The following is a 13,108-nucleotide window of genomic DNA, read 5'->3' as shown; positions in this document are numbered from 1 at the left end:
TCAAATGGCATGTATTCCCTGAGATGCAAGGCAAAAATAGAACATTGAAGGATGAGAAAGAGCATTTCATGTAGGTCACTACAGACCTTTACAAGGACATCTACTCTCCCAAATAGTCAGAAGCTAACAGATTCCTGGAGGGAATTACCAAGACCATAGCTCATGAAGGAAAAGCAGGCATGGTCAAATTCCTGATGCTGGAGGAGCTGCAGCCAGCTGCCAAATCCTTCAAGCCATATAAGACCCTGGGCAGTAACACAGCCTCATGGCTGAACTCTAAGAATGTATCCTCATAGAAAGGATGGGAAAAAAGTCCAGCTCACTCAGGTGAATTTAAATAAAGACACAAAATACAAAATGAACACCCAAACAAAAAAATAATACTTCGCTTAAAAAATTCATAGAACTATTCATATTAAACCATGTTCCAGAAATATATCCATTTTTAGTTGGATTGGACAGATAGAGTGGATGGCATTAAGTGTAGACATAATAGGCATCTCAGAGACCCAGTGGAAAGAGGGCAGCCAATGGAACAGGGTGATATCAGGCAATGTTCCCTCTAAATTTTGAAAGGCTCTGTGTGCAAAAATTTTCTTTTGCACAACTTTTTATAAGGTGGGTTCAAATTAGAGTGCTATGAACCAGTATAATGCAAATACTGTAAAACTCGGATTTCATGTGCATGCTATGTTTTGCCATGTGCATGGGGTTCATGATCTGTGTGCAGATAGAACAGTGATGCTAGGGTACAAAATATATAAGAACTATAGAGCAGATTGAAATAGTGATGGGATGGTGCTATATGTTAAGGATGTGCAGAGACAAGTAGGATACATATTCTGCAGAAAACAAATTGAACTTTGCAATCTCATGGATAGAAAATCCATGTGTGTTGGGATAGATGTAGCAGTGGAGGTCTACTATTATCCACCTGACCAGGATAATGGAATAGACTGAAATACCAGAAGAAATTAAGCTGAAAACTAAAACTGGAACCACAATAATAATGGGAGATTTCAATTAGGTGGGTAAATATATCATCAGCACATGTCAAGAAGGTTACATTTTTAGATGCTTGTGAGGAAATATATAGAAAACTCCCCCAGAACACCTTAAAGGACCAGTCATGGCTATCTGGCCCAGTCCTCCTTAAGAACCAGTTTAGCAAGGGATTATTGTCCCAGGGACGTGTGTTAACCAGGGGATAAGTTAGGGCCCAGAAGGGTTAGGGAGACCCCAGGGAGAAAGCAGGAAACCATTGTACAGACATACCAGTTATATTTAAGAACTTTGAATTGCTATAAGGTCTGCAAAGGTAAGCAGCCTTTTGTTCTATATTTTTATGTTTTGTAAATAAAGTTTGAGTGTGGGAACCAGCCAGAGTCTGCCTCAATGTGTCCTTCTGGCTGTTTCCCAAGCCTTGGCTGTTCCCTGTTAACATATATGGTGGCAGCAGTGGGACCATCCTGATCTAAGCGGGAAACACAGACAGGAACCTACAACCACTGAAAAAAACCCCATAGGATTTTTTTTTCTTTTCCTGGGGCCTGACTGCAGGGACAGCCCAGAAGTGTCTTATAGCAGGCCAAGGTGGCTAGCCCCGCCTGAAGCAGCCGTGAATATTCAGTTAGTAACGGCTGGACAAGCCAGAAGGTTTTTTTTGTTTTGTTTTCTTTCTCTCTCTCCTTCCCCGGGAGAAGCACAATTTGATAAGCAAAAGAGATGGAGTGAGTAATACAGAAATTTGCTGAGGGACAACAGCAGTTACAGGCTAGTTTGCAAGCCCAGGAGGTCAGCAACAATGCATCCTAGAAAGCTTGAGTGTCCTACAGGTTTCCCTGATTACTGTACAGGAAAATGTAACCCAGACAAACACTGCCTTTACAGAAGGCCTTCAAGCTATCACCACCTGCCATACTCCAGTGATTGCAATGATAGTAAGATGGCTCTGGGGGAAATCTAGAATCTTTTTTGGTAAACTTTGAAATGACTGCTTAGCTAGCAGAGTGGCCCAAATCCTCTTGGACCACTTACTTGGGGAATTTGCTGTCAGACAGCAAAGCCTAATGGAAGGGCTAACTATGCAGACATTAAGGCCACCATACTGGAGAGAGCAGGCTGTAACCCTGGAGCCATATTGGCTTTGGTTCCAGTGAGGGAATCTCCACTCCAGGAAAAGTCTCCAAATTCTATTCTAATGATTAAAGGACATAGAGTGAAAGTGGCTACAACCAGAAGGGAAAATGAATCCAAAAGTAGCCAATATCGTCCTAGTAGAGCAATTTGTAGAGGACTTAACCCCACCCATGTTGCGGTGGGTACGGCAGCATTCAGTATTGATCCTGAAGTCCGCCTTACAGGCCAGGGTGTACTGACAACCTCAGCTGGTCAGGGCTGTATAGACGTTGGTGTACTGCCTCTGCTCCCATATTCTGTGGTACTTGGTTGGGACTTCCCACAGTTTGAGACACTCTGAGGTAACCTCATATCTAGTCAAAAGATCTCAGACTGTAATGAATTGGGTTTTTGGGAGAGTCACCCAGGCAAAAGTTTGAATTTATACAAGAAGCAATCAAAGGTGACGAAGCCCTGAAGGAAACGGAGAAAGAAGAACTGCAATCAGTTACAAGCGGTAGAAACTGATGGGGATAAGGCCTTGGCAGAAGGGGGAAATGACAAGTCAGCCTTTCCCCTGTTCAGAAGGAAGGAAACATTCCTGTCCCAGGGAATTTGGCCCAGTCTTCCTTAAGAGCCATCTTAGCAAGGGATTATGATCCCAGGGTGGTGCTTTAACCAAGGGATAAAAAACAGGACCCAGAAGAATTAGGGAGACCCCAGGCAGAAGGCAGGAAGCCTTCGTACAGGTATACCACTTATTTTTTAAGGACTTTGAATTGCTATATGGTCTGCAAAGATAAGCAGCCTTTTTTTCTGTATTTTTCTGTATCGTAAATAAAGTTTATTGTGGGAATCACAATAAAGAATATAAAACCTGGAAAGAAAATAAAACATCTCTGTTCTTAATTTCGATTTCCCATTTTACTGAGCATATGTTTCACTGCTTCAGCACAAGCGAAGGGGCCTATGCACTAAACATTTTCTCCAGACACAAAAGTAGGCTAAATCTGCCAATTTATAATTTGAGTCTGGATGTTCTTCCACATACGCTAGAAACAACTTTCACACTGGGATGTAATCTGAAAGAATTTCTTTGTTGAGATATATCAGCTTTTCCATGGGAAATGTATACCATACTGTAGGAGTCCACAAACTATAGCCCAGGAGCTTGGTTTTCTGACCTGTTATACATCTATTTCCTGTGGCCAGATCTGGCCCGCAGAAGAATATGTTTGTTCATGGGGGAAGGGGGTTTTACCTTTCAGGTCTAGCAGTAGCAGCAGCAGCATCAGAAAAGCTGGTAGAGTTTCCCAGGCCCTGACACTGGAAGCGGAAGATGATGTACATGACCATGAGAGAAAGGCTGACTGGGTTTTCCAGACCTCACCACCAATAGAAGAGCCAGAGGACCGGAGTGCTAGTAACTGCTGATAGCAGGGAAACCCCATGCCACATCAGATGGAGCAACTCCAGCACTCGTAAGTTATAGAGCAGACTTCCAAAATTTTGCAAGTATCCATTTCACCACAACTAATAAGTATGTAATCAGGGACATTCTCTTACCAGTAGGATATTCTTCAGGCATACTAACAGGATAACTGGGCATGGGTGGCTATCTCCAGTCTTTGAGATTCACAAATAGGCCTGGTTTTCAAGATCGCCACAATGAATATGCATGAGATAGATTTGCATGCACTGTCTCCATTGTGTACAAATCTATTTCATGCATATTTATTGTGGAGATCCTGAAAACCTGACTTATTTGTAGCTTTTGAGGACCAGATTTAGCCACTCCTGAATTACTACCCAGGAGAGAAGGGTTAGATTGGCTGTCATAGTTGGTGATTTGATTATTAGGAATGTAGGTAGCTGGGTGGCTGGTGGGTGTGAGGATCGCCTGGTAACTTGCCTACCTGGTGCGAAGGTGGGGGACCTCATGCATCACCTAGATAGGATTTTAGACACTGCTGGGGAGAAGCCGGCAGTCATAGTACATGTGGGCACCAACAACATAGGAAAATGTGAGAGGGAGGTTCTAGAAGCCAAATTTAGGCTCTTAGGGGCCGATGCAATAAATGTGCGTAGAAAGCAGGCACTGAACAGTCGGTGCCCGCTTTCTTAACACGCTCCAGGCACCCCCAAGGGGGACGCCATGCAATATTTAAATTAGGGGGTCGCGTTAGCAAGGAGATGCTAGGGTCAACCCTAGCGCCTCCTTGCTAACGAGAACCCGATCGGTTTTCCTAACTCTGCCGTCTGCCAGTTAGGAAACCTGATGCCGAGTTTAACGGCGTCAGTTTTCCTAACTTGGCCATCCACCGGTTAGGAAAACTGATGCCGAGGGTTCAGGAAATGGATGCTTGTCAGTTGAACATCCGTTTCCTGCACCCGACTGTCAAGTGTTTGTTTGTTTTTTAAACTTTTTTCTTTAAGTTTTTCCTCCTACTTAATATCGCAACGATATTAAGTAGGAGAAAGTACAGAAAAGCAGTTTTTTTCTGCGTTTCTGTTCTTGTTTTAAATGCGCTCAGCTATTAACGCCTGCTCCAGGCAGGCATTAATAGCTGATCGCTAAATGTGCGTCTGAGACGCACATTTTTTTTTTGCATCGGAGTGAATGCTTAATAGCCTCATTCACATGCATTTGCATGTGATGAGCGCTATTAGATTCACTCCGCATTGGACGCAAGTTGAATATGCGTGAATCCCCTTATTGCATTAGGGGATTGATTAGCGCCTATTCAACTTGCGTCCGACTGCGGGTTATACAGTGCGCTTGGCTGAGTGTACTGTATTGCTTCGGCCCCTTAGGTAGAAAGCTGAAATCCAGAGCCTCCAAGGTAGCATTCTATAAAATACTCCCTATTCCATGCGCAGGTCCCCAGAGGCAGGCAAGCTCCTGTCTCAATGTGTCTATGAGATGATGGTGCAAGGAAGAGGGATTCAGTTTTGTAAGGAACTGGGGAATCTTTTGGAGAAAGGGGAGTCTTTTATGAAGGATGGGCTCCACCTTAACCATTTATTTATTTATCTATTTATTTATTTAAGGTGTTTTGTATACCGTCATTCGGTTTCACCATCAGAACGGTTTACAGTAATCGGGAAAAACAAAGGTTATATAAAACATCATCATAGCTTATTGTCTTGGGATTTGTGGGTTAATTATCACATATAGTGTGTTCTAATAAAGGCATAGGATGGGGTTGATAATTAAGGTGGAAGGGTGGGTGTATCGGTTGGGTGGGTGATACAGTTAGGTCTGTAACAGCAGGGTTTCAGGGTTCCAGGAAATACATAATAGGTTGCTAGATTTACGATATGAGATTAGTTTCACTGTGTCTTAGAGATTCAAAAGGTGAACGTTGTTTTTGTTAGTTGAGAGATGGAGAATTCTTCATGGTGCATTTTTGTTGATCAAGGGATGGAGAAATCTTCATGATGCTGGGTTGTGTAGGTGTTTGGTCGTGTGGTAGATTGATTGAGTTTGAGTAGGCTCTGGTGAAAAGCCAGGTTTTCAAATCTTTTTTGAAGGTTTTGATGTTTGGTTGCATTCTTATTTCGGTTGGTAGTGAGTTCCATAGTGTGGAGCTGGCGATGGAGATGGCTCTCTCACGGGTTGTGTTCAATTGTGTAGTTCTGGCATGGGGTATTTTGAGGAGGCCTTTATTCATCGAGCGCAGGTTCCGTTTTGGAGTGTGGATTTCTATCTATTTGCTTAGCCAGTTGGTTTGATGTCCTGTGATTAGTTTATGCAGAATTGTTAGCACTTTGAATTCTATCCGGTATTTTATTGGGAGCCAGTGTAGTGAGATGAGAGTAGGGGTAATGTGGAACCAGGCTGCTGGCACTGTCCTTTAAAAAGGAGATAGAGCAGCTTTTAAAGCAGAACAAAGAGAAAAGCTGATAGTTGCTCAGCAGTGCATGGTTCAGAGGGAAGTATCTTCGAAGGATAATAATGAATGATTAGAGTTAGGGCATCCCAACAGAGAGGTTCCAATAATAAGAAAAGTAGTCTGTGTGCTTATAAGTAAAGAATCACTTGAGCTAAAAGATTCCAAATTATCCCTGTTTACTGAAAAGCAGAATATTAATACAAACAAAAAACACACTTTGAAATGTTTGCATTAAAATTTCAGAAGTCTAAGAAGTAAGATGGAAGACTTAGACTGTATAGCAATGAATGATGACATAGACTTAATTGGCATCTCAGAGACATGGTAGAAGGAGGATAACTAATGGGACAGCACTCTACCAGGGTACAAATTATATCATAATGATAGAGAGTGGCAATTTGGTGGCGGAGTGGCACTTTATGTCTAGGATGACATAGAGCTCAACAGGTTAAAGATCCTGCAAAAGACTAAATGTCCAATTGAATCTTTATGGGTAGAAATCCCTTGTGTGTTGAGGTAGAGTATAGCGACAGGAGTAAACTACCATCCACTTGGCCAAAATGATTAGATGGACAGTGAAATGGTAAGAGAAATTAGGGAAGCTAACCAAATTAGTAGCGCAATAATAATGGGAGATTTCAGTTACCCCAATATTGACTGGGTAAAAGTATTATCAGGACATGCTAGAGAGATAGTTCCTGGATGGAATAAATGACAGCTTTATGGAACAATTGTTTCAGGAACCAATGAGAGAGGGATCAATTTCAGATCTAATTCTCAGGGGGCAAAGGATTTGGTGAGAGCGGTGGTGGGACTGCTTGGCAAAAGTGATCATATTATAATATGATCAAATTTGAATTAATGACTGGAAGGGGGACAGTAAGTAAATCCACGGCTCTAGCACTAAACATTCAAAAGAGAAACATTGATAAAATGAGGAAAATAGTTAAAAAAAACAAACCCTGAAAGGTGCAGCTACAAAAATTAAGAGTGTGCAACAGGCATGGACATTGTTTAAAAAATACCATCTAGAAGGTTAATCCAGATGTATTCCATGAATTAAGAAAGGTGGAAGGAAGGCCAAACGATTGCCAGCAACGTTAAAAAGCAAGGTGCAGGAAGCTATTTTAGCCAAAAGATATTCATTCAAAAATTAGAAGAAGGATCCATCAGAATAAAATAAGATAAAACATAAGCATTGGCAAATTAAATGTAAGACATTGATAAGACAGGCTAAAAGAAAATCTGAAAAGAAGTTGGCCATAGAGGCAAAAACTCATAATAAAAACTTTAAAAAATATATCCGAAGCAGAAAGCCAATGAGGGAGTCAGTTGGACCGTTAGATGATAGAGAGGGTAAAGGAACACTTAAAGAAGAAAAGGCCATCATGGAAAGACTAAACAAATTGTTTGCTTCGGTGTTTATGTAGAGAATGTTGGGGAGATACCTGTTCCGGAGGCGGTTTTCAAGGGTGATGATTCAGATGAACTGAACCAAATCATGGTGAACTTGGAAGATATAGTCGGCCAGATTGACAAACTAAATACTAAATCACCTGGACCAGATGGTTATACACCTCAGGGTTCTGAAAGAACTAAAAAAATGAAATTTCAGACCTATTACAATTAATTTGTAACCTATCATTAAAATCATCCATTGTACCTGAAGACTGGAAGGTGACCAATGTAATCCCAATATTTAAAAAGGGCTCCAGGGGTGATTCAGGAAATTATAGACTGGTGAGCCTGATTTCAGTGCTGGGTAAAATCATAGAAACTGTTATAAAGAATAAAATCACTGAACATTTAGATAGAAATGGTTTAATGGGACACAGCCAGCATGGATTTACCCAAGGGAAGACTTTCCTCATAAATCTACATTTTTTTGAAGGGGTGAATAAACATGTGGACAAAGGTGAACCAGTAGATGTAGTGTATTTGGATTTTCAGAAGGCGTTCAACAAAGTCCCTCATGAGATGCTTCTAAGAAAACTAAAAAGTCATGGGATAGGAGGCAATGTACTTTTGTGGATTGCAAACTGGTTAAATGTTTCCTGTAGGTGTTGTGAAGAAGCTGTTTTAGTGGACCCTTGGGCCGACCTGCAAGAAACTGGGATAAGGGGTTCTAATGTCTCTCGATATGAGCAGGTCGGGAGGCGGATTTCTAGCAGGACGTAGACGATGCTCTTCACCCTGGAAGCTGGTGCTCCCCTGGGAGGAGCCCGTAATAGCCCAACTGCTGGGACTTAGGTAACTTCACCCTTGGAAGCTGAAGCCCCCCCAGGAGAAGTCCGTAGGGGCCCGACCGCTGGGACTTAGGCGGGTAGTGGATCAGGTCAGGTAAAGCGAGTACTGGCACCGGACTGGAACTGAAGCAAGACAGGTAATGGGACCGGACTGGAGCTGAAGCAAGACCGGTACTGGAACCGGACTGGAGCTGAAGCAAGACAGGTACGGGCACCGGACTGGAGCTGAAGCAAGACTGATACTGGCACTGGACTGGAGCTGAAGCAAGACCGGTACTGGAACCGGACTGGAGCTGAAGAAAGACAGGTACGGGCACCGGACTGGAGCTGAAGCAAGACCGGTACTGGAACCGGACTGGAACTGAAGCAAGACAGGTACTGGAACCAGGCAGGGACTGTAGCAAGACTCGGAAGCTGTAGAAGGAACTGTGGCGGAGACCGGAGCCTTCCCGGGAGGGGCCCGCAGGGGCCTGAACACTGTAGCAAGAAGGCAGGAACTGTAGCAGGCAGGCAGGCACTGTACCAGGCAGGCAGGCAGGCAGGCACCGTAAAAGGCAGGCAGGCAGGCAGGCACTGTAGAACACCTCGGGGCCTGGAGCAACTAGGGACCACGGTGGAACCCGGATGCAAGGCCCCGAGTAGGAGCAGACACCGGGGTTAAATCCCCCACGGCGTCTGACGTCCTTGAAGAGGGCGGAGCGTCGCGCGGCGGGAAGCGGGCTATTTCAGGCCCCTTCCTGCGCGTGCGCGCATCTAGAGAAAGGGCGTTCCCGCGGAGGCCTCCACGGGAACGCCGCCGACATTTGCGCCGATTAGGCCCAGGAAGGGAAGGTAAGGCCCCGGTCGTGACCGGGACCGTAACAGTAGGAGAAGGATTAAATGGTCTGTTTTCACAGTGGAAAAAGGTTAACACTGAAGTGCCTTAGGGATCTTTACTTGGACCTGTGCTTTTAATATTTTTATAAATAATCTGGAAAGGAGTGAGGTGATGAAATATGGGGATGACACATAATTATGCAATCCAAGTCACAAGTACCTGGCAAGTACCCAAACATTAAATAAATCCCAAGATACTATTCCTTATTGATAAACTGCTGGAGAACCTTGTGAGGGGCTGGAAGTTTGGATGTCCAAATAGCAGATGAAATTTAATGTGAATAAGTGCAAGATGATGCATATAGGGAAAAATAACCCTTGCTATAGTTACATGATGTTATGTTCCAATCCATATTAGGAGTTACTACCCAGGAAGAGAGAGCAAGGCATCATTGTGGATACCACATTGAAATTGTTGACTCAATGTGCTGTGGCAGTCAAAAAAGCAAACAGAATATTAGGGATTATTAGGAAGGGAATGACAAATAAAATGGTGGGTGTCATAATGCCTCTGTATTGCTCAATGCTTAGACCACACCTTGAATACTGAGTGCAGTTCTGGTCGCTGCATCTCAAAAAAGATGTAGTTGCACTGGAGAAAATACAGAGAAGGGCGACCAAAATGATAAGGGGCATGGAATGGCTGCCGCATGAGGAAAGTCTAAAGAAGTTAGGGCTGTTCAGTTTGGAGAAGAGATGAGTGAGGGAGGATATGATAGAAGTCTACAACATCATGAAAGGACTTGAACGGGTAAACATAAATTGGTTATTTACTCTCTCAGATAATAGAAGGATTACGGGGCACTCCATGAAGTTAGCAAGTAGATCATTTAAAACAAATCAGAGAAAATTCTTTTTCACTCAACGCATAATTAAGCTCTGGAATTCATTGCCAGAGGATGCGGTTATGGCAGTTAATGTAACTGGGTTTTAAAAAGGTTTGGATAAGTTCCTAGGGGAGAAGTCCATAAAGTGCTATTAATCAATAAGGAATAGTAACTTGGGATCTATCTAATGTTTGGATACTTGCCAGTAGGTACTTGTGACTTGGATTGGTCACTGTTGGAGACAGGATGCTGGACTTGATGGATCCTTTGTCTGTCCCATTATGGCATGTCTTATGTTCTTATGTTTTTAACTAGGCAGAGTTTCTTTAGTGATATCATAAATCCAATAAATCACTTATTTCCAGCATTTGATAAAAACAGGGCATTCCCACCATCTGTGAAAAAATGCCCCCTTATCATTACACTTGCCAACAATCATTTGACATTTTGAGATATAATCTGTGAAGACAGTCTGTGGTAAGGTACCATGTGAATAATATATTGAATCTATTCTTCTGGATTTTGGCTGCCCTTTGAAATGTTTTGCCATATGTGTTTTCACTTGTTCGTGGAAATTTTCTATTTGATATCTTTCTCTCCGGCTTGTATCATCCCATCTGGCAGTGCATTTCTATCCTGGAGCAGAATGTTATATATTATGGAGATTAACCCCCTTCATTTTTTTCCTTTCTGTAAGTAGCTGTTCAAAATTTTTGAACTTTCTGTTTACTTTTTCCAACACTTCTTTTCCTAGTAAGAACTTTTTAGCTGGAGATATTTAAACTTGGGAAGAATAGATTTTTTTTTTTAATGCTTTCCAACATATGGAAAGCATTAAAATGTGTGCTTTCCAACATATGGAAAGCATTAAAATGTGTGCTCCCGCATATGCACACATTATGTAGCAGCACCCTCTTATGACATCAGGCCGACCAGCCTATTTAAGCAAGGGCTTCACAGCATTACCTTGCCTCAGCAATGGGTCTCCTGCCTTAGCAGTGTGCATTGCCTTCAAGTTCCTGGTTCCTGATCCTTGCCCAGCCTTGCCTTGTCTAGCCTTGCCTCTAGTCTTGTCTCGTCCAACCTTATCTTGTCTTGTCCATCTCATACAGTGTCTTCTGTGTGACTTTGTCTACCCTTGTCCTGACTTCCGGATTTTGACTTCTTGTTTGGACCTGACCACGATTGCCTGCCACATAGACCTGACTACTTGCCTGTCTCTGACTTCCTTAGCCTGCTGCCTGCTCTGACCATGGTGCGCTATTGGACTTTTGCTCTATTCACTACCCTAGGGACCCACCTAATTCCTGCCGGCTGCCAGAACCCAAGGGATCAACCTGCTGGTGAGGTGACTGGTATAGATAAAGCTTGAGACTGTCCCGCTATAAGGTGCGTTTGCCAGCTGCCAGGATAAGCCTTGTTGATTCAGCTATGAGGCTGTATCAACTATGCTGCAACACAGAGGACTCACACTCATGCCACCCTTCACAATTTGCTGAGGCCATGAGCTCAGCGGACTCGCCTCAGATCAAAGCTGTTGTTAGGCTAGTGCATCAGCTTCAGCAGCAGCAGGACCAGCTGAATTCCAAATAATTCCAGGTACCTCCAAGGTATGGCTGCCTGGACCGCATCGGTTTCTGCTCTAGCACCCGTGATATGGCCTACTATGCCACCTTTCACTTACCTCTGCCACCCAGGTTCGATAGAGATCCAGTGGAATGTAGATGCTTCCTAAATCAATGTGGGATGCAGTTCAAATTACAGTCATCTTTGCTCCCCTCTGATGAAGTCAAGGTGACTTATATTCTCTTCTTGCCATGTACCTCCACCCAGGTCTGGGCCTCACCTCTCTGGGAAAGAGATGATCTACTCCTGGGAGACCTGAATTGCTTCTTGCAAGAATTCTGGGAGGTCTTTGATGAGCCTGGTTGCATGGCTTCTAAGGTGTCAAAACTCCTGTAGATCAGGCAAGGTTCCCGGTCTGTGGGGGAGTACACAGTGCACCCAGGCCTCTGAACTTCAGTGGGGCAGTGACAGTCTGACAGCAATCTTCAGGCAAGGGCTCTCAGAGCGCATTTAGGATGAGCTGACTGCCATTGATCTGCTGGAGATGTTGAAGGACCTAATCAACCTAGCCATCCAGCTAGACCTATAGTTCCAAGAACAGGCCCAGGAAAGGGGCTTAGCCTACTGTCCCATCCATTTCACCCCAAATTTCCAGCAACTAGTGACTTCCTGTTTACTTCCTGAGCTGGGTCTGGCACCAGTAGAGGCCATACTGATTGACTGCTTTAAACTGCAGAAGAAAATCATGCACTTCAAAAGTCTCTGTCTGAATTACCTGGGAAAATCAAGGACCTAGGCTTGGTCGGAAAGGCTATCCTAGGTCATTCTTGCACCTCCCCACAACTGATAGTACCAGTTCGTCTCTGTCTTGGGGATATTCATATAGACAATCTTACCTTTCAGGTACCGGTGCTGGGGGTAGCTTCATCCATGAGGTCCAACAGTTATCAACAGTCCCTTTGAATGCTTCACTCTTAATTGTATCCATATACAGAGAACGTTTGCCTGGACAGAGGGGTATGGTGGAAAGCCACCATACCCCTCACCATGCAAACAGGGATTCTGCTAGGGGAGCAAATCAGTCTCTATGTGTTATCCAAAGCAGTCAATGCACTCATCTTGGGCCTACCATGGTTCATACTACATCAGCCCCACATTGTTTGGGCCACATTACAGATTGCTAAATGGAGCTCTCGCTGTCATAAGTGATGCCTTGCCAATGTGTTGCCTGTGATGTCCTTGGCTCAGACAGTAACCTCTGACCTTCTGGATCTACCACCATAATACACAGAGCCTGCAGATGTGTTCAGCAAACAGTAGATAGAAGTCCTACACAGAAACATAGAAATGATGGCTGAAAAAGACCAAATGGTCCATCCAATCTGCCCAGCAAGCTTAAGGTAGTATCTGCCACGTCATACAGGTCACCTCCATACTTATCAGTTTCCAATATCTTAAAGTCAGGGTCCTTGTTGGGTTCTGTCTGAGACCAAATCCCTGTTGCGTCTTGCCGTTGAAGCAGAGAGCAATGTTGGAGTTGCATCAAAAGTATCAGGCTTATTGGTTAACAGCCACATCA

The 13,108-nt window shown here is 43.7% G+C and overlaps 1 long non-coding RNA gene across 1 annotated transcript in view; it reads left to right on the top strand.

Moving 5' to 3' along the window:
* Positions 1-1,216: 1,216 nt before the first annotated feature.
* Positions 1,217-13,108, top strand: part of LOC115093164 — a 64,074-nt gene continuing 52,182 nt past the window's right edge. Inside the window, exons 1-2 of the long non-coding RNA XR_003857196.1 lie at positions 1,217-1,318; positions 3,387-3,599. This is a non-coding gene — a long non-coding RNA (uncharacterized LOC115093164). The remainder of the gene's footprint in view (positions 1,319-3,386; positions 3,600-13,108) is intronic.

Source organism: Rhinatrema bivittatum, chromosome 1 (genome assembly GCF_901001135.1).
Source record: "Rhinatrema bivittatum chromosome 1, aRhiBiv1.1, whole genome shotgun sequence".
Lineage (NCBI taxonomy): Eukaryota > Metazoa > Chordata > Amphibia > Gymnophiona > Rhinatrematidae > Rhinatrema > Rhinatrema bivittatum.
Note: the sequence above shows the minus strand (reverse complement) of the source record. Positions and strands in the feature narration are given on the sequence as shown.